Source organism: Equus asinus, chromosome 1 (assembly GCF_041296235.1).
Source record: "Equus asinus isolate D_3611 breed Donkey chromosome 1, EquAss-T2T_v2, whole genome shotgun sequence".
Lineage (NCBI taxonomy): Eukaryota > Metazoa > Chordata > Mammalia > Perissodactyla > Equidae > Equus > Equus asinus.
This window is the reverse complement of record NC_091790.1, coordinates 132,349,926-132,374,704: the sequence shown is the minus strand read 5'-3', so window position 1 is coordinate 132,374,704 and position 24,779 is coordinate 132,349,926. Positions and strand designations below refer to the sequence as shown.

The 24,779-nt window shown below is 36.8% G+C and overlaps 1 long non-coding RNA gene across 1 annotated transcript; it reads right to left on the bottom strand.

The window, feature by feature from the left end:
- Nucleotides 1–3,363: 3,363 nt before the first annotated feature.
- LOC139042001 (uncharacterized) lies at nucleotides 3,364–5,205 on the bottom strand. Its single transcript, XR_011498238.1, has 3 exons — nucleotides 4,964–5,205; nucleotides 4,395–4,493; nucleotides 3,364–3,485 (listed from the first exon to the last, which is right to left on the bottom strand). It is a non-coding gene; the product is annotated as an uncharacterized lncRNA (long non-coding RNA).
- Nucleotides 5,206–24,779: the final 19,574 nt, after the last annotated feature.

Genomic DNA, 24,779 nt, shown 5'->3' with positions numbered 1-24,779 from the left:
ATCACAACACTGCTGTGAAGGTGGTACTATTTTCCTCATTTTATTGATACAGAAATTAAGTTTGAGGAAACTAAGTCACTGTTTATTATCAATTACCCCGTTAAGTAGCAAAGTCAGTATTTCAACCAAGATGATCTCTCAAACTGCAAATTCCGAGCTGTCTACACTTTAGTGCCAATAGTTTAAGCAGGGAAGGTGGGCACGTAAACACTTGTCATCAAAAGTTAAGTAGTAAAATGGAACTGTGTAAACTGTAAAGTAATGGCAAAAAGAAGAATGGTAAATTCTGCATAGGGTGAAGGCAAAGGAAAAAGGTCTGACAAGTCTTTTCCAAATTGAAAACGTTTGAGCACTGTCTTTAAGAACAAAGAGCAGTTCTCTACTCACTACTGGGGCGCACACGGTGTGCCCTCTTAAACCCTCTGCAATCCCCAAATACACCATACTCTTGACCCTATTTTCTCTTTGTCCATGCTACGTGCTTTGCCAGAAATACCTCATCCTCTTTGACTACCTGGTGAATTACCAGAATGAAATCTAATGGTCTTAGAGACGTGAAAATTTATAGAAATTTGCCCAATGACTTATTCATTCAGCAAATATTTATGAGTCTGTAGTAATATACCAGACACTGAATATTTAGAGATAAGGACCAATAAATCTTGACCTACTGAAAACCTAGCTGGGGATATAGAAAATTAAATTATGATTACAATAAAATATTTGCTATGTTAAAGGAAACCCAAGAGAAATGAGAGAACAGCAGAGGGCACCGAAGGAGGCTTCCCAGAGAAGGATAGCCTGGTCTGCATCTCAAAGACTGACTGGTTGTTGATATGTAGAGAAGAAAAGAATTAAAACAAAGAAATCTAACTTTGTGTGTCTTGTATTTGCTGGAAAATATCATTAAAGTCTTGGCAGCACTGCAGTGAATTGTTAATTGCATAATCAACAAAAGAGCTGATTAAATTCATGAGACCACAAAGTGACACACAATAGCAGTTCCGTAGTATAATTCATGTCTTCCCTATGCACCAGCCAGGAGAAATTTGACAGTGATATGTTCATTCGAGGAAAGATAATTCTGAACTTAAGACTCTATCAGACTCAATTTGCTAACAATATCGATTTCCCGATATAATCTACAAATGAAGAAAAATTTAGTTAATTGGCATCAAAGAGGAGAAACAATCATGACTACATTGACAAGTGGAATGAGAACCTTATTCTGACCTGAAAGACATGTCTATGTGAAGAACCTTTCTAGAACAGCTTAGACCAACAAGAGGCTTTTCACTCCGGGTTCTATGATCCTCTCCTTCTCTCTCTCTCCCTTCTCCTCCTCTTTCCCCTCTCCCTCCACATTTCCCTCTATAAAGATACACACATATATAATATATAAAGCATGTTATATACATATTTTATATATATACATATATATTTACACACACATCTTTCCTTCCTATTCCCTGAATCTTTGCAATCAATAAAGTGGCAGGTGTTGCACTATCTCAAGCCTGGATCTCAGCTAGTGTATCATTGATCTCTTCACTTTCCAATTTTTTCAACCAGAGATGTTAGCATTCACCGTCCAGCTAAAAGGTCCTCTTAGGTATATAGTGTATGCTTTTAAAAGTACTGAAGGTTTTTTTAATTCAGTAATAAAAGTATAAGAAACATTTGGGGGGGGGGGGCACTAGCTTGTTCCAGGACTTTTACTTGTATTAATTATTTGAGTCCACACAACAACCTATTATACCAGTACTATCATTACCCCAATTTTACAAATAAGAACCTGAGCTACAAAGAGGTTAAGTAACTTGCCAAAAGTCACACAGCATTTGAAAGGGAAAAAAAAAGGTCAGAAAAAATTAGGCATCATGCTCATTGTCTTTCAGAACACTAAATTTACTGAAGGGATGTGTAGGGAGCTTGTCCTTTTTAAGGAGCTAAAAAGGCGATCTTATAGAAGAATAAATATGGGTAATACATAAGACAAATGACAAACAGTATTCTGGAAAGATAAACAACTCGTATCCCAATGACAACAATTTCCTTTGAATTTCTCTTGTAATTTAATTTTTGACGTTGCTCAGTCTCAAATATCTTCTGGCTCTTGCAGCTGAATTATAAGAATAAGCCTATAATTCACCTACCTTGGAATCTAAGCATAGCTCGGCTTTGAAGTTTTTCACCTTTGGACTTAGGTTTTTAATTATTATAATCTTAATTCCATCTTTTAGCTTTTTTACTAGCAATGAATACTATACTATTTTTCTGGTCAAGTACTTTTCTACATAAGTGTGCAAATTTATCTGCAAAAATACTAGTGTGTTTAAGGACTATAGTAACAATATTTCAATGCTATGATAAATGATATCTTCATTTCATAATGAAATTGCCTCCGTATTCATGTCTATACTAGCAAAGGAACGTATAGATATGATATAAAGTATAGAATGATAAGACTCATTATTTCGACTTAATTTTCAGATGTTTAAGACATAAAAGGCAGAAATGAAAAGCCTCAATTTTAGGATTTTGGAAGGAAAAATTAGCTAAGCCCTCTAATTAAACAAGGGGATTATTTTACATTGTTATATTTTAATAACAGGACACCTGTTTGTTTACAGAAAAAGATTCAATTATCAACTAGACATTAAGCAACCAGGACAGAATTTAAAACCTGGGAGAATTTCCACAAGAAACTGAATCTAAATAAAGTGCTGGTATATTTTTCCTTATCAATTTAGCACTGAAGTATATTATATACTCCCCAACATCTTCTCCATGAGCTCTTAGGCCCACATTCCTACTGATGTTCTCCAGAAATGCAAACTAAGATGCGAGTTGGCAGCTTCCTGGAAAGATAAAAGAGGTTTTGGAGCCCAAGCTGTGCACCTGGCCAGATTCCAGATGAGTGGTTTCTTCCTGAGATGAGGCTGAATCAGCCAGGAATAGCCCAAAGGCAGTAAAAGTGAATGGTAAATAAGTAAAATGCAGCACAATGACAGAAGATTAAGTGGAGACATAGAATTTGATCTCTAATTTTATACCAAAGACTTTTAATTATGGAAACCTAATCCTTTGATTGTATTTGTTGCTTTTATGTTCAGAAGTGGTCCAAGAGAATTAGAAATGTGTGCTACACAGCAAAACCCAATGAGCAACATATTTCTTCAATATCCTTTCCTCTCAGAATGAAACGATACTCATTCTAAGAAGCAAACATAAAACTGGTTTATAAGAGTAGGCCCATGGTGCCAGCAAAGAGTTTGTCTTCATTTTCCAAAATAGCTATTAAAAAATCATCAGCACGTTATTAGTTGTTCTCCAGAGAAACAGACTACATACATTCATTCATTCATTTGTTCATTTATTATAAGAAATTGGCTTACACAATTATGGAGGGCGACAAATCCCAAGATTTGCAGTAAGCAAGCTGGAGACCCAGAGAGCTGGTGGTGTAGTTCCAGTCCCCAGACCTGCAGATTTGAGATGAAGGAAAGGCCATTATTTCAGTCCAACTCCCAAGGCAGGAAAAATAATAATAATAATGTTCTAGCTCAAGGCAGTCAAGAAGAGAAAATTCCTTCTTGTTTGAAGTCGAGTCGGTCTTTTTGTTCTAGGCAGGCTTTCAAGTGATCTAGACAAGGCCCACACACGTTAGGGAGGGCAATCCGCTTTACTCAGTCTGCTGGTTCAAATGTTAATCTCATCCAAAAATACTCTCACAGTCACACCCAGAATAATATTTGACCAAATGTCTGGGCACCCCCTGGCCCAGTAAAGGTGACACATAACATTAACTATTACAGCATAGTAAGACAAGAGGAGAAAAATAAGATAGCATCTATCTATTCAAATCTGGTTTTTTTGAATTTCTGAATGTTGAGCCACCAACATATCAAAGGACTTGTCCAAGGCCATAAAGATCATTAGGATGGAAGCTGGAATTAGATCACAGATGGCGAGACTCACACAATTGTATAAATCACACCAAGCTAGTGTTCAGTAAAAGTATACTTAAAACTTGAAAATGTTATTTTTTTCTGTTCTTTTTTCTCTTTCTTTTTTGACTCATCCTCATTAAATGCAGGATTATTTTCTATAGAGATTTCAAACAATTTTAATCTGCTTTCTAAACTCACACTGATCGCATTTTAAAACTCAAGAAACAAAAACTATCAACAAGCAATCTCATTACACTGCTCCCCAAAATTGCCTCTCACTAAAAAAAAAGATAAAGTGCATTCTGACACAGAAAATAAGAAGTGCTTGCATTTAGGCTGAGGTGGAATGTTATTCCAAAGAGTGCTAGTACCTCACAGGAGACAGAAAACCAATTTCAATATTTGTCTTTTACAGACAAAAAACAAATGATGCAAACTCACCTGAACAAATGGCTCTCTTCAGGCCTCGGTCTTTTTTCTTTCCCAGATGATGGCCGTCAGCTGTCTTACCATATGCAATGTAGGCCTTGGCTGTGCTGACTTGAAAGAAAGGTCCCACATTCAGGCTGAACACATATGCTCTAAAGGTTGCCCTCATGTTTTCAGTCTTCTCCTTTCTGCTGTCTACAGAGACCATAATCACAGTCTAAAACTGCCACAAAAACGACCAGCGGGCCTATAAGACCCATGTGCAATCTGGACCCAGGATTTGTTGCTTCTTTCTCTTTGCCACGGCTAGCAATGGTGACAGCAGATATGAATAGAAGAGTAAGCACATCTCTAACACAATAACCCGCATGCCATAAATCCCCTCATGTTCACCCAGGGCTGATCATCCACGGTTCCCGTGTCAGCATTCATTCTGAACTTACTGCATGGAAGCATGAAAGGTATCAGATCTTGGGCTGAAATAAAATGCCATAAGATGCTCAGAAGAGGAAGGATTTTTTTTGCTGCTGTTTATTTGCGTTTTTTGAGGAATTAGAAGAAGCCACAGCCCTATTCCTTACCTGGACATAAAAAACATTTTCAACAAAACCCCTTCCTATGGCCTAGGGGGCTCTTCATCATCTGGTCAGCATTGTCTCTAGCTCCATCTCCTAGGAACCCCTCTGTCCCGTTCTCCATTCCCACCACACTGGCCTTGCTCCTTCCCACCTCAGGGACTCTCTACTTGCTGTCCCTTCTGCCTGGAATATCTTTCCCTCCGCTCTATAGCAGGATGATATATTTTAAAATATTCCCTGATGGTACTTTTCCTTGTCTGTAATTTGAATTTTTCTCTGCAGCTCTTCTCCTATTAAGACAGATATGACTTTAGTACTTATTTCTGTAGGTAAGTGAAGGGCAAATACCATCTTGGGAATCAGAAGGAAATGATTTGGAAAATTCCTGCCTGACAGAAAGAGAAAATGAAAATAGAACTCTGAGGTGAAGAGGGAAAACTTCCCCACACAACCCTCCAAGGCAGCCTCAGAGTAAATGGGGAGTGTTGGGGAAGGGGGAGAAGCTGTGACTGGAAAAATATCCAAATGGTTCAGTAAAATTCCAGAATAAGGGAGTTATTGCTTATATATCCAGATACAGTCTCCAAAGATGCATTCCTTCCAGAGGAGCCCTGAGCTTGTCGTGGGGCCATGTGAACACTGTGCCTGAGTGATTAAAATAGAAATGACTGAGGGGAGGGGCTGGGTGGATGGAACTGAAATAGCTCCTTGTTTCTTCTCAGCTTTGCACGACATTTAGGGGATCTAGAATTCCTGTGTGTCCTCCTGGTAGATTCAGAAGATAGCTGAAGCTGTAAGTTCAGGAAGGTCGTCAGGGCCAGCCCCATGGCATAGTGGTTGAGTTTGGCGTGCCCCAGGTTCATGGGTTCGGATCCTGGGCTGGGACCTACACCAGTCGTCAGCCCTGCTTTGGTGGCAACCGACACATAAAACTGTGGCGGAAGATTGACACAGATGTTAGCTCAGGGCTAATCTTCCTCAAGCAAAAAGAGAGGAAGATTGGCAACAGATGTTAGCTCAGGGCTAATCTTCCTCAGCAATACAAAAAAAAGGAAAGGTGATGATACTCCAGCAGTAGGATAAAGGCTCAACTTCCCAAACCAGGAATCAAAAGGGAGATCTCTGCAAATCTACAGCGCTAGTGTGTTTGGGGGGCAGGGGGAGTCAACAAAAAAGAGAGATGGTGACCAGGCTATCTGGGAGCAATTACTATGGACTGCCTGAGCTGAGAAAGAAGACTACAAGTTATAGCAGCCATAGATAGGTCAGCAGCAAAGGCAGCAAGGACAGAGATCCACATCCAAAGAGCTGGCAAGAGGGGCCAAAACCTAAGTCAGAATTATATGGACAAAAGAAAGAAAACCTATTTGGCAAATGATTCATCATGTGTAAACTTCACCCCAAGTCTTACTGGTGCCCCTGTTCAAGTTTCTTAAAACTCTACACAGAACGTTAACCTGCACATAGGCTGTTTATGAAACTTAGACTTGGAACCAAGTTATCTTCAGAACAATGATATGACCCGGTTTGAGAAATAAGCAGAGATATGTACAATCTACGTAAAGAGGAAAAGGGAGGAAGGAAGAAAAGAAGGAGGAAGGAAGGAGCAAGGGAGGAAGGAAGAGAGGGAGGGAGGGAGAAAGGAAGGAGGGAAGGATGGAGAGAAGAAAGGGTATAGGATGGAGAGAGGAGACAGAGAAGAAGGGATGGAGGGAGAAAGGAGGAGGGTGGGAAGATGGAAGGAAAGGAAAATGGAAGGGGGAAGGACATAAAAAGAAGGAGATGACAAAGGAGGAGGAAGGAGAGGAAAGGAGGGGGGAGGGAAGCAGAAAAGGAAGAAGGAAGGAAGAAGGATCTTCTGGATTCTTTCTTCTTTAAGAACTGCATCTGTTTTCAGAGAGGACTCATCCTTCAGCTCACAGTTGAATTATCACTTCCCTGGTCTCTTCCACTGGGTAAAAGCCCCTAGCACATGTTCTCATGGCACGATTTGACTTCCTTCACAGCAGTTACCTCAGTTCCAACTTCACAATTATTTGTGTGATTATTTAAGTAATTCCTAGCTCTCTTTCTTGAAGGCAGAGAGCAAGGTGGCTTAAACTTACCATTTTAATGGCAGTGTTTAGATCGATGAAATATAGTAGGTATTTAATAAGTATTCACTCAAAGAATCAATGATGGAATTAGGATGTTTTATTTGATTGCATTTTTCTCCTTCCACCCGATGATCCTTTTCTTACTATTCCTTCATTTAAAAGGTTTTATAGTGGGCCTATCTTGGTGAGTTTATGAAGTAAAATCTAAGTGATCACTTTGTATTTTTCTAAATGTTTATTGAAAATTTGCCATGAATTCATGTTTGATTTACAAATCTGTAATTGTTAAGAGTTTAAAACACCATAACAATCCAGTTACATAAAAGAAAAATATATAAATTTGGATTCGAGTAAGGAAGTAGTCCAACACCCAAAGAACTAACATGCAAAAGCTGCTGATAGTCCCCTTAATATCTGTCCTCGGCTTCACTCTCAGAATACTGTATGGCTTAACATTTGACTCTGCAGAATACAAACTAAATTCCCCATTATCATTTGCAGCAATATTGGGCCTTTGACTAAGGTCTGCCATTGAGAGGACGTGGATTGTGTAATTTCTGCATTATATCCTTAATGGAAGGGGCATGTCCTTTTCATTTGCTTTTTTCATCCTGCTGCCTAGAACATAATCATGGTGCTGAGCCGTACTGGACAGTGCAGATTATGGCAGCACCCTGGCAGAGCATCAAAATGAAGGAGTAAATGAAAACAAGATATCAGAAAGATATCTACACTCTCATGTTTATTGCAGCATTATTCACAATAGCCAAGATATGGAAACAACTTAGTTGACTGTCAATGGATGAATGGATAAAGAAGATGTACATATATATACACATACATATATATATATGTATGTGTATATGTATGTATATGTGTGTATATGTATATGTATATATGCATATATATGTGTGTGTGTATGTATATGTATATATGCATATATATGTGTGTGTGTATGTATATGTATATATGCATATATATGTGTGTGTGTATGTATATGTATATATGCATATATATGTGTGTGTGTATGTATATGTATATATGCATATATATGTGTGTGTGTATGTAAATGTATATATGCATATATATGTGTGTGTATATGTATATGTATATATGTGTGTGTATATGTATATGTATATATGCATATATATGTGTGTGTATATGTATATGTATATATGCATATATGTGTGTGTGTATATGTATATGTATATATGCATATATATGTATGTGTATATGTATGTATATGTGTGTATATGTATATGTATATATGCATATATGTGTGTGTATATGTAAATGTATATATGCATATATGTGTGTGTGTATATGTAAATGTATATATGCATATATGTGCGTGTGTATATGTATATGTATATATGCATATATGTGCGTGCGTATATGTAAATGTATATATGCATATATGTGCGTGCGTATATGTATATGTATATATGCATATATGTGCGTGCGTATATGTAAATGTATATATGCATATATGTGCGTGCGTATATGTATATGTATATATGCATATATGTGCGTGCGTATATGTAAATGTATATATGCATATATGTGCGTGCGTATATGTATATGTATATATGCATATATGTGCGTGCGTATATGTAAATGTATATATGCATATATGTGCGTGCGTATATGTATATGTATATATGCATATATGTGCGTGCGTATATGTAAATGTATATATGCATATATGTGCGTGCGTATATGTATATGTATATATGCATATATGTGCGTGCGTATATGTAAATGTATATATGCATATATGTGCGTGCGTATATGTATATGTATATATGCATATATGTGCGTGCGTATATGTAAATGTATATATGCATATATGTGCGTGCGTATATGTATATGTATATATGCATATATATGCGTGCGTATATGTATATGTATATATGCATATATATGCGTGCGTATATGTAAATGTATATATGCATATATATGCGTGCGTATATGTATATGTATATATGCATATATATGCGTGCGTATATGTAAATGTATATATGCATATATATGCGTGCGTATATGTATATGTATATATGCATATATATGCGTGCGTATATGTAAATGTATATATGCATATATATGCGTGCGTATATGTAAATGTATATATGCATATATATGCGTGCGTATATGTATATGTATATATGCATATATATGCGTGCGTATATGTAAATGTATATATGCATATATATGCGTGCGTATATGTATATGTATATATGCATATATATGCGTGCGTATATGTATATGTATATATGCATATATATGCGTGCGTATATGTATATGTATATATGCATATATATGCGTGCGTATATGTATATGTATATATGCATATATATGCGTGTGTATGTGTATATGTAAATGTATATATGCATATATATGCGTGTGTATATGTATATGTATATATGCATATATATGCGTGTGTATATGTAAATGTATATATGCATATATATGCGTGTGTATATGTATATGTATATATGCATATATATGCGTGTGTATATGTATATGTATATATGCATATATATGCGTGTGTATATGTAAATGTATATATGCATATATATGCGTGTGTATATGTATATGTATATATGCATATATATGCGTGTGTATATGTATATGTATATATGCATATATATGCGTGTGTATATGTATATGTATATATGCATATATATGTGTGTGTATATATGCACACACAAACACAATTAAATATCATTCAGCCATGAGAAAGAAGGAAATCCTGACATTTGTGACAACATGGATGAAACTTGAGAGTACTATGCTAAGTGAGATAAGTCAGACAGAGAAAGACAAACTGTATGATATCACTTATTTTAAAAAGCTAAAATCTGGGGGCCCGCCCAGTGGCATAGTGGTTAACTTCACCTACCAGCAAATGTTAGCTCAGGGCCAATCTTCCTCACCCATGCGCCCCGCCAGAAAAACTAAAATCTAAATCCAAAAACAACAAAACTCCTAGAAATAGAGAGTAAAATGGTGTTTACCAGGGGCTAAGGGTTGGGGGAATTGGGGAGACTTTGGTCAAAGGATACAAACTTGCAGTTAGAAGATGAATGAGTTCTGGAGATCTAACACAGCATTGTGATTATAGTCAACAATGCCATATTATACACTTCGAAGTTGCTAAGAGACTAGATCATAAATGTTCTCACCACAAAAAGAAATGATAATTATGAGACAGGATGGAAGTGTTAGTTAATGCTCTTGTGGTAATAATCTTGCAATATATAAATGTATCAAATGAACACATTGTACACCTTAAACTTAATGTTATATGTCAATTACATCTCAATAAAAAAATTAAAAGATAGAAGGAGTGTCGGTCTCTGTAACAGAGCTGCCGTGTCAGCTCTCAACCATCTACCTGAAAACTGTTACATGTCTGAGAAAATGAACTTCTTGAACTTCTCTCAATTGAACCTCTGTTTTTTGAATTTCCGTTATCCACAGCTGAACTTATATCTTGACCAACACAATAGTGGTGACTTTTGATTTACTTTTTCAACTAATCAAGACTGTAATCAATGTCAGCAGGCATTCATGGCAGTATTGTGTGTGTGAATTGCATCAACCCTGGATGCTGCAACAGAAAACAAGGTGGAGAGGGTTAAATATGATGTCTGAGCCTGGACTTATTTTCTCACATTGGTGAAGTCAGATTATTTTGAGGGGTTTTATATTCTTTCTAGATGTTATATAATTCTTTAGAAGATGAACACAAAGCAATTTAATAGTCCACTAGCTTTCTCTTACTTTCTCCCAGTAGCTGGTGATTTCCTTTCTTGTTAAAATTATTACTATTGATTAAGATATATTCTTATTAAATTCAAAATGTTAAAAAACTACGCACTTTCAATTATATTATCATCATCATTTAACTTTTTTTTTTACCTGAGACTCTAAGAAGCTAAATAATACGTAAGCTTATGCTTGGAAAGTTTCAAATGCATTCAAAACACAGGATTTTGGGATCCTGGTTTTGGATCCTTATTCCAAAGAGTGCCTTAAAAGATGTTTTAATGTATGCTTTAAGCAATTTGTATGAGCCTCAATTCAGTTTGAGCATTTTTCTACATATTACTAGTCATTGATGGATATCCTTTCTACATTTATTGGACATGATTTTTTTATGTTATGTTTTTCAGGATGCTCACTACATACACGATCTATATATTTATCACTTAATATATATTAACAAATATATTTATTTTCCCTATCCTTGACTTAATTTTCTAAGCTTGAAAGTAATGGGGGACATCAACAAAAGAAATGGTAGATATAATTATCTACATTGAAAATATAAAATTTATTTAATTCACTAACAACATACAAAAGGCAAACAAAAAATGAGAAAAAATCCTTATTTTATATTTACCTTAAAAATATTTGTATTAAAATAGCAGGAAATGTGACAATATCCATAATAGATAAATAGCTCATAAAATTGATTTTTAAGACCCCCCCCAGAGGACAGGCAGGCAAAAGAATGAACAGATGCCTTGTAAAACAGGACATCAGTTTGTGAAAAAAATATTTACTCAACATAGTAGGAACTTCTGGTTCCTGCCCATATGGCAACTTAACATGGGGCTTCTGGCTTCCTCTGTAAAATTAACCCTGGAATAACCATAGAAGTGAGATGGAAAAATGTATTTCAGAAACTAACCTTTCCATAGCGATACTAAAGCTGATTTAAATGATGTGTTAAGGGGAGGTAGGTGCCTGAAGATTGGGACAGAGGACAGCTGGAGGAGCAGTGAGAAGACGTGTTGGAATAAAACTTTGTAAACACTGCACTGGCCTCTCCTCTGTGTGTTTGGGAGAATCGCTTCCTATGCCTTCACCATAAAAATCAGGGGCAACCTTTCAGATGCCAGTGCAGATAGTCCACGGTATTATCAAGAGACTGCAAAAGCCCCAGTGGCGTGGACAGTCTATAGAAACAGGTGCCATTGAACATCTGCCCCCAGACATTCACTTTTACCCCCTCCCTATTCAATACCCCAGGGCTGTTGAGTTGCAACCTAAGGAGGCAGCCTCCTAATGCTGTTTCTCCTTAAGGCTTCACAAGAGGCAGAACAGAAATAACATGCAGGAAGAAAATGGAATAATCAAGACTGGGTCTGTTGCATCTGAGGCTCTCCACACTGGGGTTCATATTCCACCCCCCTTAAGTTCACCAGAGTAGAGAACACTGGAAGCTAGTCTTCAATCCTTTCTCCACTCACATTACTAAACAGGGTAGCTCAGCCCCCAAGGGACAATGGGTTCACAGGTCAAAATAAGGAGTATGAGTATCTTGACGAAATTTGTAAACACTAGATAAAAATATGTCAACTGAATTTATTTTAAAAATTAGGTCAAAAATTTAAAATAAGCTTTAAAATATACTAAGGACTTAAAGAAAGAGTCACCCAAATTTAAATAAAAGGCTGCAAATTGAACAGGCTCACAGAGTGAGAGATAAGGAAGAGTCATACAAAGACATACAGCAAATTTACGACTATCACAGTCAATGAGACAACTCTAAATACTTCCAAATCAAAAGAGTAGACCTTTTATAAAGAAACAAGATTCAGTTTACCATCAGACTTACCAACCATCATCTTCGGAGCAAAAACACAATTGAGAACTATATTTTTGAATATTAAAAGAACTTTAAACCTACAATTTTGTATCTAGCATATCATCATTTAAATGTAAGAGTAAAAATTATACATATAAGAGCAAAATAAAAATAAATTCAGATATATGCCCTTAGAAGATTTACCACCCACACTGAAAATATTTTTGCGGGAAGTATGCAAATAAAAGAGAAACAAATCCAGGAGAGGCTAGGAGAGATGTGGAAACTGGGGCTTTTCAATACCTTAGTAAATTGATTCCTATGTTTTTAAAGCTAAGATCAAAGAACAGGAAAAGAGAATATATAAAGACTAACCCCAAAATTGATTGTGACAGAGCTGGAGAATATTTGGGAAAATAATAATCATCTTCCAAAAAACTCCAGTAGATCTGAATAGGCAATTAAAAATGCACACATGCATACACAAAGCTAGCAAGCATATTACAAGATGCTAAAAATCATTGATATTCAGAGAAATGCAAATTCAATCAAGGAGACAATACAAATTTTAGCCTGGCAAAATTAGAACACCAAGTGTTGATGAGGATATAGGTATACAGAAAACTTATTGTAGTGCTTGTAGAAATAAATTCTATGGTACTATTTACCTAAAGTAACTACTGCATACACGACACGCAGAAATTCCAGGGAAATTTTCACAAAGGTCCATATGGGAATACATATGAGGGAATCCTATGTGCCATTTATTTATGATGGTAGAAAATTGAAAGCACCCTGGAAATCCACCACAGGGAAAGAGGAATGAGCAAAATGTGGCACAGCACTGAGAATTTTGCAGCAGTTAGAACAATAGATTTCCTATACAAATAATAACATAGATAGATCTTAGAAATTAATGTTTAATAGAAGAAAACAGGAAATAGAATGAGATACATAACATAATGAACACAAATTAAATACATGTACACAAAACACTACATGTTTTGCAAGAAAATTTTTGAGCCAAAAGTTATACATGAAACTTGATAAAATGGTTGCATACTAGGAGAATGGGCGTGAGGTATGCATACACATAGGTAGATAGATACAAAGATGATGGAAAGATGGGTAGACAGATGGAGATAGCTAAGAGAGAGAAGAAGGATATTGGGTGGATGGATGAATAGATAGCAGAGGCCTGCAGGTGTGCATAATAAGAATGTGCCCTGATCCAAAACTCAAAAATTTGTGCGTTCCAAAATTAAAAAGTTCACTGCCACTAATAATTAAGGAAAGGCAAACGAAAATAGGATACCATTTCCTTCCATTTTTTAATTTAAGGACAACAGCAAGTTGATAGGAGTATAAAATAACTTCACTTATAAATACTGCTGGTAGAAGTATAAATTGGTATAACCTTTTGAGGGAAAATTTGACAATATGTAACAATAGCATTAGAAATGATCATGCTCTATGATATAGTAATTCTTAAAATCCATCTTTACAGAATTATCAGAAATTGACAGCTTTATGCACAAAGGTGTAATCCTAGAAATATTTAAAAAATTAAAAATTTTAAAGTAATCTAAATGTCTAATTAAAATTTGGTATGATTGTCCCCTACATGGTACCTGGAAAATATGGAGAAATTGCTGCTTCTACTTCTGGGACAAGAAATGCACAAGAGCTGGGAGGATTTTTCTTTGTGCCAGAAAGCAAGGAAGACACCCAATATAAACAGGGTCATGTCAAATGGACACAGGAACTAACCTAAAGGGATTCCCACTGACCAAAGATAGGCAAGTAGATTATCAAAAAGAATAAAAACTGTAGTATGAAAATGCATTCATTCATAATGAAATCAGAAAAGCACAACAGCTCTTTGGTCACCACTGGAAATTGTTCAGGCACCAACTCATTATCAGGACAAGTGAAAAATAAAGAGAAAGAATCACACCTCATCTGTGCAAACTATGTTTTAGAGAAACCAAATTGTTAATGAGGGAAAGTTCTTTGTGGCTAATAAATGCAGAAGAGAAGATGGACTTAGAAAATTAACATTTTTGCAAGCCCTAATGAAGTTATGGATCTGGTCAATCCTCATCAATGCATGTCAAAATGATTAAAAGAAGGATTGGGGGGTGTTCTATTGGGCTGACAACACATGATCTACCTAACCGTCACTAAACATGGGCAACCAGACAGTATGGGCCTCGGATGCAATGAAATAAGGACACAGCAAAAACTATGACATATTCTTGACAAGAAGAAATTGAATCTGACTCCAATCAAGGTAACTGCAGGAAATATAGAGGTGAGAGGAAGAAGTAAAACAAATCATGAAGAATCAATCAGTCAAATCAAGAACACACTGAAGTGTGACACCTGTAGTGGGACACACTACAGGACAAATAACCGGGGCACTTTTCAAATAAAGGACATAAGAAAGGGGAGCAGGTTAGAAGCTTGTTAGAAATTAAATGAGATTTAACAAACATGACAACCAAATGCAGTGATTGGCTTCTATTTAAACAAGTCAACTCTAAAAAAGATATTCATTGAGACATTTGGGAATATTTGAATATAAACTCAGTATTGGGGGAATTAAGAAATTATTGCTACCTTTTTTGGATGTGATTGTCATCTTAGTTATACAAAAAACATTTATCAGATATACACTTGGAAATATTTACAAGTGAAATTATGTATGGAAGTTAAAATATTCCAGTTTAACAAGGAAATACTCCACTTTAAAAAAATATCATTGGGATAAATGAAGCAAGATTGTCCAAATGTGATTAACTGCAAAAAAGGAAATTCGTTACACTATTTTTTCTATTTCTATGTGTGTTTGAAAACGACTATTACAAGTTATAATAAATAATAAAATTAAAAGTGATACATTAATTTGATAGCCTCATATGCCATACAGAAACAGCATTTTATCAACTTTCTAACAATACGGTAAAATGTGTTTTCTATAATGGCATGCCTTTAAAAAGGCAGAAGACAAGATTTTAGGATGCTCTCACGTATACAACAAAAAAATTCACATAGAAAAAAATAAATGGGCCTAGAAAGAAATCTAGAAAATATTCTGCCTTCAATTAGTAGAATAATGTACCCATTTTTGTACTTTACTATATACGTTCCTGCAGTTTCCAAATTTCAAAATTTCTTACTTTTATCATCAGAAAATACTTTTAAGAATATATCCTCTCCCTTTTTTTTCTCACTTGGATTCATGAAGGTTGTCCAATCAAGATTTTATTTCTAGAATTTTCTATCCCTCAAAAGCCATATACTTTTTAAAAATCCTCATCGTGGCAAAATATCTATGCTTCTTTGATCTTTTTGGAATAGGATTTTCTAAAGTCTCAGCTATAAGGTAAATATCTTTAAAAATCCCTTACTCAGTGTGTTGAGCTTCAAAATCGTCTGCTCATTTCCTCCCCAGATTTCTGTGACTTCATATCGCACACCAATTTCCATAGAGCTCCAGAACACAATGTCTATACACCAATACCCAAGACAGCAAAACTACAATAATTTGTTTTTTAGTTAGCAGTCATATTTTGTGTCCCAGCTACACAATTAATATATAATAACGACTAAAATGTTATATCAAGATAATAAACATGATGTCTGATAAAAATCTATTCCTAATTAACTCTCCCTGACCAAGAAATCATGTAAATTAGAACTTAAAACAAATCTCAGGAGTGAATGCACTTATTTAGTTGTCTGAAGACCTTTCAGCAATGTTGGAACAGCTGTATAATCTCTCCCTGAGTAAGCTTCTTCACAACTTGTCTTTCCTCAGCTCTTCAAAGAATAGCAATGAAATCCATGTTTTTTCTTCCTCAACTAAAAATCCCACATTATATTTCAAGTTTGGTGCCATTAGTTATTCTCCTGAATAGCTGAAATTAGGAAATATTATCAGAAAGACTATCCATTAGTCTTCATCACCTACTGTAAGACCACCACCATCTCTCACCTGCGCAATGGAAACGGTCTCCTAACCGATCAATGGACATTCACTCTTGCCCAATCCATTCTCCAGAGCAAGGATTAAATAAAAAGCAAATATGATCATGTCATTCTCCTTAAAACTCTGTTAGGCCCCCTTGCATTTAGGGTAAAGCCTCACCTTCCCAATATGACCTACAAGGCCCTGCTGGACCTGGCCCCAGATTGTCCTTCCCCCAGCTTGATTGCCTATCACTCGTGGTTTTGCACTGTAAACTGCCTGACAGTTCTTAGTTCTTCCCAAACTCCAACCTCCATTCCCTGTGTTTGGAATCCGCTCCCTCCCCAACCTCTATTTCTAGTCATTCTTCATCTGGCTAACCTACTTATACTTCATGCCTAAAATTAAATATCACTTCTTCAGAAAACTCAGGAAAGCCTTCCCCGACCCTTCTTGACTCTCATATTGTGTTCTCATAGGTCCATATTTCTCTTTCATGATTTTTAAAACTATGCTTAAATAATTGCATGAGTGCTTATTTAAGGTCTTCCCCCCTCACTCTACAAATGCAAATTCCTGAACTTGAAATATGTATATCTATACAGTCTATACCCCCAGTGTCCTGATGGTGGTCAATAAACAGTCAAAATGCTCCTTCTATCTTTGCTTATTTTTTCTGCAAAGTGAATTGCTTTGCAAATGAAATATGTTATCTTTATTGTGAGAATAACTAAGAAGGTAATGAAGTTTATTAGGGAGAAGCTTGGGGCAATGGTGTTAAGAGGGTAAATGCCACTTCAGAATGACATCACCCCCTGCACTTGGAAGCTGGTGAGTTAAACTTACAAAGGCTCACACTTTTTCAGCATCCCCATAGACTGAGGCCTGTGTGTATAAACGTCCCCCTCTGCCCACCCCTCTCTTCAGAGGAAACACTCAACTAGCCAGTGAATGCTTCTCACCCACAAATCTTCTAATACTCCACATCCAGTTCAGACGTGTTTTAGAAACATTGTTGGAGGGTAGATTGTAGTGGGTGTGTGAAATTTTATAGTAGGAAATTATTTATATTAGTCAAAACATACATATTATATCTGTAGTTTAAATTCCCTTTTCTAAACTGCCCAAGATTAGAAAGAAAGGAATAAGCCAAAATATAAAATGTAAGCTGGGGGCTGGCCCCGTGGCCGAGTGGTTCAGTTCGCGTGCTCCGCTGCAGGCGACCCAGTGTTTCATTGGTTCGAATCCTGGGCGCAGACATGACACTGCTCGTCAGACCACGCTGAGGCAGCGTCCCACATGCCACAACTAGAAGGACCCACAACGAAGAATATACAACTATGTACCTGGGGGCTTTGGGGAGAAAAAGCAAAAAATAAAAAAAAAAAATCTTAAAATGTAAGCTGATGACCACCATAAGAATTTTATTTAATAACAATATGTTAAGGAAAACAATGAGCTTGGGAGAGATGTGCCCAGGATAATGAGAAAATAATAAAATGGGCTCCTAAGTCACAGAGGGAAAAAAAAAACAAGATTCTTGATCTGGAGTTGGTTTGAACAGCTGAGTCTAAAAATTTACGCTCCTGGCTTTCATTTCATACATCAAATGATGGCCTTTTGGGAGTCTATTAGGGTGTTATGAGATCCTATTTCCAATGGGATGGGTTCCCCAAGCCAACAAGCAATGCTCCAGATACCAGCTGGGTGTCCTATAATTCAATTCAATTCTGACACTATCTACCTGGAGGTAGAATCAGATCCCATAAGTTAAGGTTTCAGTCCTACAAAACTGCCTCCACTCCCACTTCACACACCACTTACAAGTCCAGGTTGTTACCTGTACTCCTGACAGACTTGCTATAAATCAGAGCTTCCCAGGATCCCCTCCTCAAGTTTGATTAATTTGCTAGAGCAGCTCACAGAACTCAGAGAAACATTTTACATTTTACTTACTGGATCACCAGTTTATTATAAAAAGATATAACACTCTTCCCGCATCTCCACATGTTCACCAACCCGGGAGCTCTCCCCAAACTCTGTCCTTGTGGGTTTTTATGGAGGCTCCATTACACAGGCCTGATGGATTAAACTATTGGCCATCAGCAGTTGAACTCAACCTCCAGCCTCTCTCCGCTCCCCAAAGGTCAGGGAGGTGGGACCAAAATTTTCAACCTTCTAATCCTATGGTTGGTTCTACTGGCAACCAGCCCCTATCCTTAGGTATGTTGCAAAAGTCATCTCATTCACAGAACAAAAGACCTTTATCACTCTCAACACAGGAAATTCCAAGGGTTTTAGGAGCCTGGTGCCAGAAAGGAGGATGAAGACCAAACATATATTTGTTATTAAAAATCACAATATCACAAGAGGAATAAAACCTTTAAGCAAACCAACTCAGTAAGATCACTTCAAGAGACACTTTTACCTTGAAAATTGCCTGCTCACCTCTCAGACTTGTGCTATAATGTTTGTAGCTTCTGCATCCTTTGAGCCAAGGATTAAGAAATACACACACACCCTCTGCCCTCTCCCTCCTTCTCTATTTTCATTATCTTTCTCTATAAAAAGAGGAATGAGAATAGGGAATTCTGCAGGGCTTAAGAATGTTTTAAAGAAGGCTCAATTTTCATTCCCAAGTACAATAGGAGCAAAGTGTCATTTACAAAGGAAATTGTGTGCCCTACTTGGGATTATGGATTTCGAATTCAAATTCAGCTCAGAAAGACAGAATATCTTTAAGTCAAAAAAAAGATGGTAAACCCAAGAAATTTATATAGCTTTGCTTATAAGTATGTTGCTTGGTATAGTTTGGGATGTTCTGGTTTTTGTCCGTGGTTTAGTTTGGTTCCGTGTGACATTGTGCAAGGTGGTTTGCTTTATTATTTTTAATAAGAGAAGCGTTATTCTTTATCCTGGGAGTGGTCACTTAAGGAGTTCATATACTTATACAAATTTAGAGCAAAGACACACTCGCCATGATCTGAATTAGGGTGTGCTTGAGGGATGCTACTACTCACAACCCTCGCACTCAGAAATTATCAATAAGGCAAAATAAAGTCAACTTGTGGGACCTCAGGATTTGTTAGAATTAAAAAGTATTTAAAGCCTAAATCCTACTCTCTGAAATTTGAAATAAGGAAAATTTTTCCAGGGTATACTGTGTAACCCTGATCATAGTCTGGTATAAGGGTATGGTTATGGGACTCCTAAAATAATATGACCATCTAAGCTAGTGACACTGGTTTTATACTAAGAGTACAGAGGAAGAGTTGATTTCTGAACAGTGCATTTCTAATACTGGAAGATCTTCAGGGTCCAGCCAACCTAGCTGGGTGATGGGGAACAATGAGGAAAAATGGCTGAGCAAGGTAGGTAAACTAAAGAGCAGGTAGGTCCTGGGGGGCCTAGGGAGCAGACCCCTTGGCAGTGCTTAGCACTTGGTGGAGCGGAGGGGGGTCCATGTGGAGGAGTGGAATTCAAGCTCCCTGCCTAGAAGAACACAGCTGCCTGCAGAGGTCAGCCTAGGCTACTGTGGACAAGCGTCCATGAGACCGTACTAACTCAGCATCAGCAGTGACACCATGATTAAGTGAGTTTTCACGTTCCTTGGACAATCTGGCAAAGAAGAGTGTGGTCCTGATGGAAATGCTGGACACCCTGCCAGTATGAAGGTGGAGGTTCAACGAAGTATTTGTGACAATCAGAGAAGTGATCCTATTTGTACTGTAAGTTTGAGAAGCAGGCCATATTGGTCACAAACATAATTTAGACTATTCAGGAGGGTTCAGTGTTATTCCTTGAACACTACTGAGACTCTCCTTGACTATAATTATCAGCTTTGACAACTATTGGGATGTGAATCCCATACACGATTGCACAATTTGTAGGAAAACACACAAGCTGATTCAAGTGAGTCAATATTGGTAAAGATTTGAAATGTGCCAGACACATAGTAAGTCCTATATAAGTGTTTGCTATTATTTGCTATATTTCTTTTTTCATGCAACTATGGGTTTGAAGAAAACTGCCTGCAATGCTTATTTAAGTCTTTGATGTGTTTTAAAATAGAAAGTCACAGAAACCCATCAATTGTGCTCTATTTTGCATGTGCTGGTGAATATTTTTACCACTGATATGAGTGGAATTGGGTGTGGTACATCAGTACCACTTAATAAAATTTCATTTCATGAATTATTTGATAATGGGGATTGAAATAAGTACAAAAGATTTTTAAATGATTACCTAGGCTGCTTAGGCTTTTAAAATGCACTAAAAATAGGCAAGAGTGAGAGGCTAGTTTCCTACAAATTTTAAATAACTTAAACCTGAAATATAAAATCATCTCTGGCCTTTGTACGTAAGACCCACCTGTTAGTGTCCTAAATGGATGCCATATCTCTGATACTAGATGAAAGGTTTCACAACTTACTGACGACCTAAAATGCCACACACAGACTTAGTTTTTAAATGTATTTTCATTGACAGAAGACAATTATTTCTCAATATGTTTTAAACGTTTGATAATCCAAAATTTTAAATAAGGCCTGGTGTAGTTGTTTTTAAATGCTACTTCAATCTAAGAAAAGAAAATAGTCCTGGAGTATTAGAGATTCCTATAGTTATACACACAAGAAGACCTGTTCAGTAACCAATTTAATTAAAAATATTTTTATTTTTATTAACCAAAAATATTTGTATCATAGCTTGTCTTCTATATAAATTTGTAAATTTCATCTTAAAATTTAGTCCACACACAGGTGATCTCTAAATAAGTGGTATGATATATTTGAGAATAAAGAAATAATCCCACTAATATAAAATTAAATTTATCTTCCTTCCCAGAAAATATGAATTTCCACCTAGAAGAAAAATGTCACAAAAACCAATAAACAATTCTTAATTTTCTATAAATGGAAGTTCAGTGGGTGCTCCTCTCCTGCATAAACTTCTGTAGACTGAGTCACTAATTTAGCTCCTGGCCTTTATTTGTGTCCCTTTACAAACCCCCTGGCCATACAAGTGAAATTGCTGGAATGATAACCTGGTCACGTCTCTCTCTTTCCTGCTTCTAGTACTTCTCAGGATTCCAGTCCTCTACAGACCAAATTCCAAATTCTTCAGCATCACACACAAAGCTCATCATGATGTACATGGATAGACTAACTTTCCAAACTTATCTTGTGCTACTCCTTTCTCACACCTTACACTCCAGCAATTCGGACCAGCTTACAGCACTTCAAGCACACCATACTGTTTACATGTCCATGTCATCGAGTATCTCCTATTATTTACAGATGATGTTGCCTCTCCTAGAATAGCCACCTTCTCATGCTCCTGTTCCAAATCACCCACATACGCACACCTGCATTCTGTCTGGATAATTCCTATTCCGGCTTCAAAATCCAGTTCAAAACCTGCCTCCTTCCAAAAGGCTTTACTGTCACCTGCCTCTGGTAACTCAGAGGAGAAATGATCATTCCCTGCCCTGCGTAATCTCTGTATCTTCTACATGCATTTATTAGTGCAGTCTTTCATGTGCTATTAAGTATATTCTGCCTCCTGCAGTAGATTACGAGCTTCTGCCCAGCAGAGCCTGTGCCTGATGCCTGTTTATCCCAGGACCTAGCACAGGAGCACACGGAAGCACACCATCACGTGTCTGCTTGATTGGTTAGATTCAAGGGGACCTTTAAAGAATATTTTCTTGCTTCTGTTCCCTTTAAAGTCACACTAAAACTCTGAGATCTCAGCAGGCCCTGTTGTTCTGTATGAAAAGGCCTTTATCGATGCTGAGCCATTTAACAAAGAAGCTCTTTCTGAAAATATTAGAACCATCTTCATTTACTTAAATTTCCAGAAACCTGCAGTAGCAAGTCTAACAACAGCCTTTGAGCAAATTATACAACCTATTTCCATTTTTGAACTTTCATAATTTCTAAGGGCAGATGCAAGGAGAGAAACAAAAATGCTTCTTCAGATAAAGGTTGTGAGTTGTGAGCCTGCTTTAAATCACTTAGAAGCTCTGCTCTAGGGGGGAAAAATCACATTGAAACAAAATATTTTTACCAAAAATGGAATTTCTAAGATACTACATCCTTCGAAGTGACAACACAATGGCAAATTATGACCCCCCCAACTCAGAGAAGCAATATCATATCTAAAGAAATACAGATCAAATCAGTGCTGAGCAGCGAGGCTTTTTCATGGAAAATTAACAAGGTAATCACCCAGGCTTCTAGGTGCTGAATCACTTGCTACCTGATGGAGGACTGGTCCAGAGAAAAGCACTGAATCATCTTAGAGTGCCCCAGGCCAACCATGAGTTGACAGATCAGGATTTAAAAAGTCATGGCAAGGGTCATCAATAACAAATAAATAGGGATGTGTATATATATATATGCTGAGGATTACAGGAGACCTTATGAATAATACCCAAGTGACATGAAACTTAATCCTTGCCTTCAATGAGTTTATAGTCCAGGAAAGGAAATAAAGCTTAAACAGAGAAAATGCAAATAACATGATTTTCAAACACAGTGCGAAGTAATAAAAGATTAAGTTTCTGATTGGTTCATTCCACTAATATCAATTAGTTGGATTGAATACCTAATACTTTGCCTCATAGTGATACAGACAATAGGAACAATGAGACTTCAAAGGAAGGAGATCTCTGTAGGTTAGACTGTTATCAAAAAACTCCAAGGAGAGGTTTGCAGGAGCATTCAGAAGTAGGTAACATGAAGATTTGCAGAGAAAAAGGGAAATGGCCCAGAGGTGAGAAACGAGTATGAATCAAAACACATTACCAAGTTACATTTTTAATTTTTATTCAAATTCTAAAATGACTTGTGGTTTTATGTGCTTCAAGCCCTGGACTTGTGGAAAAATATAATGGAACTCTCCTTTCCTTCATTCTTAACACTGATTCCTTGACATGACTGTGCTCTCTCTGATTCTACCCACTTTCTCGCCTCTTTAACAATAGGAAAGAATGGAAAAAACTTCCCCTGAATGAAGAGAAGACCATCTCTAAAATGACTTGTGTGCTCGTGGAGTATGTAAAGAGAGAGGGATACACAAGCTAATCTGTGAACATTTACTTGCTGAAAACATCCCCTGCGGCTAATAAGCTCATCTAATAAACATATTCAACACTTCAATAAACAGCATCTATTTCTACTTGTTTCTTGATGGTTGCTTTCATCCAACTTCCTCAAAGCTCTTCAAAGACACTAAGCCACATTTTCCACAATTCTAAGTCACTCCCTGGAGGTAATTTGGGCAGTTAAGGAGGTGCATTAATTCTTTCAGACCACAAGGGGCCTCTTTACTGAATACATAGTAAAAAAATAAAAGAGAAACAAAATTCCCCTGAGCCTCAAAGATGGGTGAGAACTCTTCCCTGGGCCTCTGGGTAACATCAAGCTCTCTGCTGCATGTTAGTTAGCACAAAGGAAATAGAATTTTGCATTTTGGTTTTACCAAACCCAAGCAGAATGTCCACCAATGACTGACACTCTTATTCTGAAATGAATTATTTCTTCACTATTTAAATATTGTGTAAAAAAAAAAAAAACAGCTATGACTATAACTGCAGCAGCAAATCAAAAACATCAACCAAAAAGATGAATCAACACAAAAACTCCAGTGGTCAATTGTACCCAAAGTTTAGAAATATCAAGTGTTCATTAATTGCAGTGTTCCTACACTTGGATTTTATTTCCCCTGCTTAGATAAGAGGCAGTTTGCAAAGCTGATGATCTGCCCCAGAAGTCTCCTCTAGATATATTGAGGGTTTGAGACTTGTTCAATTCTGATCTTGAAAGCACCTTGGAGCATCATTTAGCCTTGAGAAAGCAGATCCAGACAAGCACCCACTGAGAGAATAAAAAATTAAGATCCTCTTCTCCAGCTGGATTGTGCATAACTCCTGCTAAAGCCAGGGAAGATTTGCATCATAATGGAAAGATCACGTCCTTCAACCCGTTTCTGGGGACAGAAGCGGCATTAAGATTTATGCTTCATTTCAGCCCCCATCCCTGTCTTGTCATGTCTATTTTACAATCTCAAACAATTTGGAAATGACTATTAAGAATTTTTCACTTAATTGGTTCAAATATTTACAAGCATTAGTGAAAGTGCATGTAA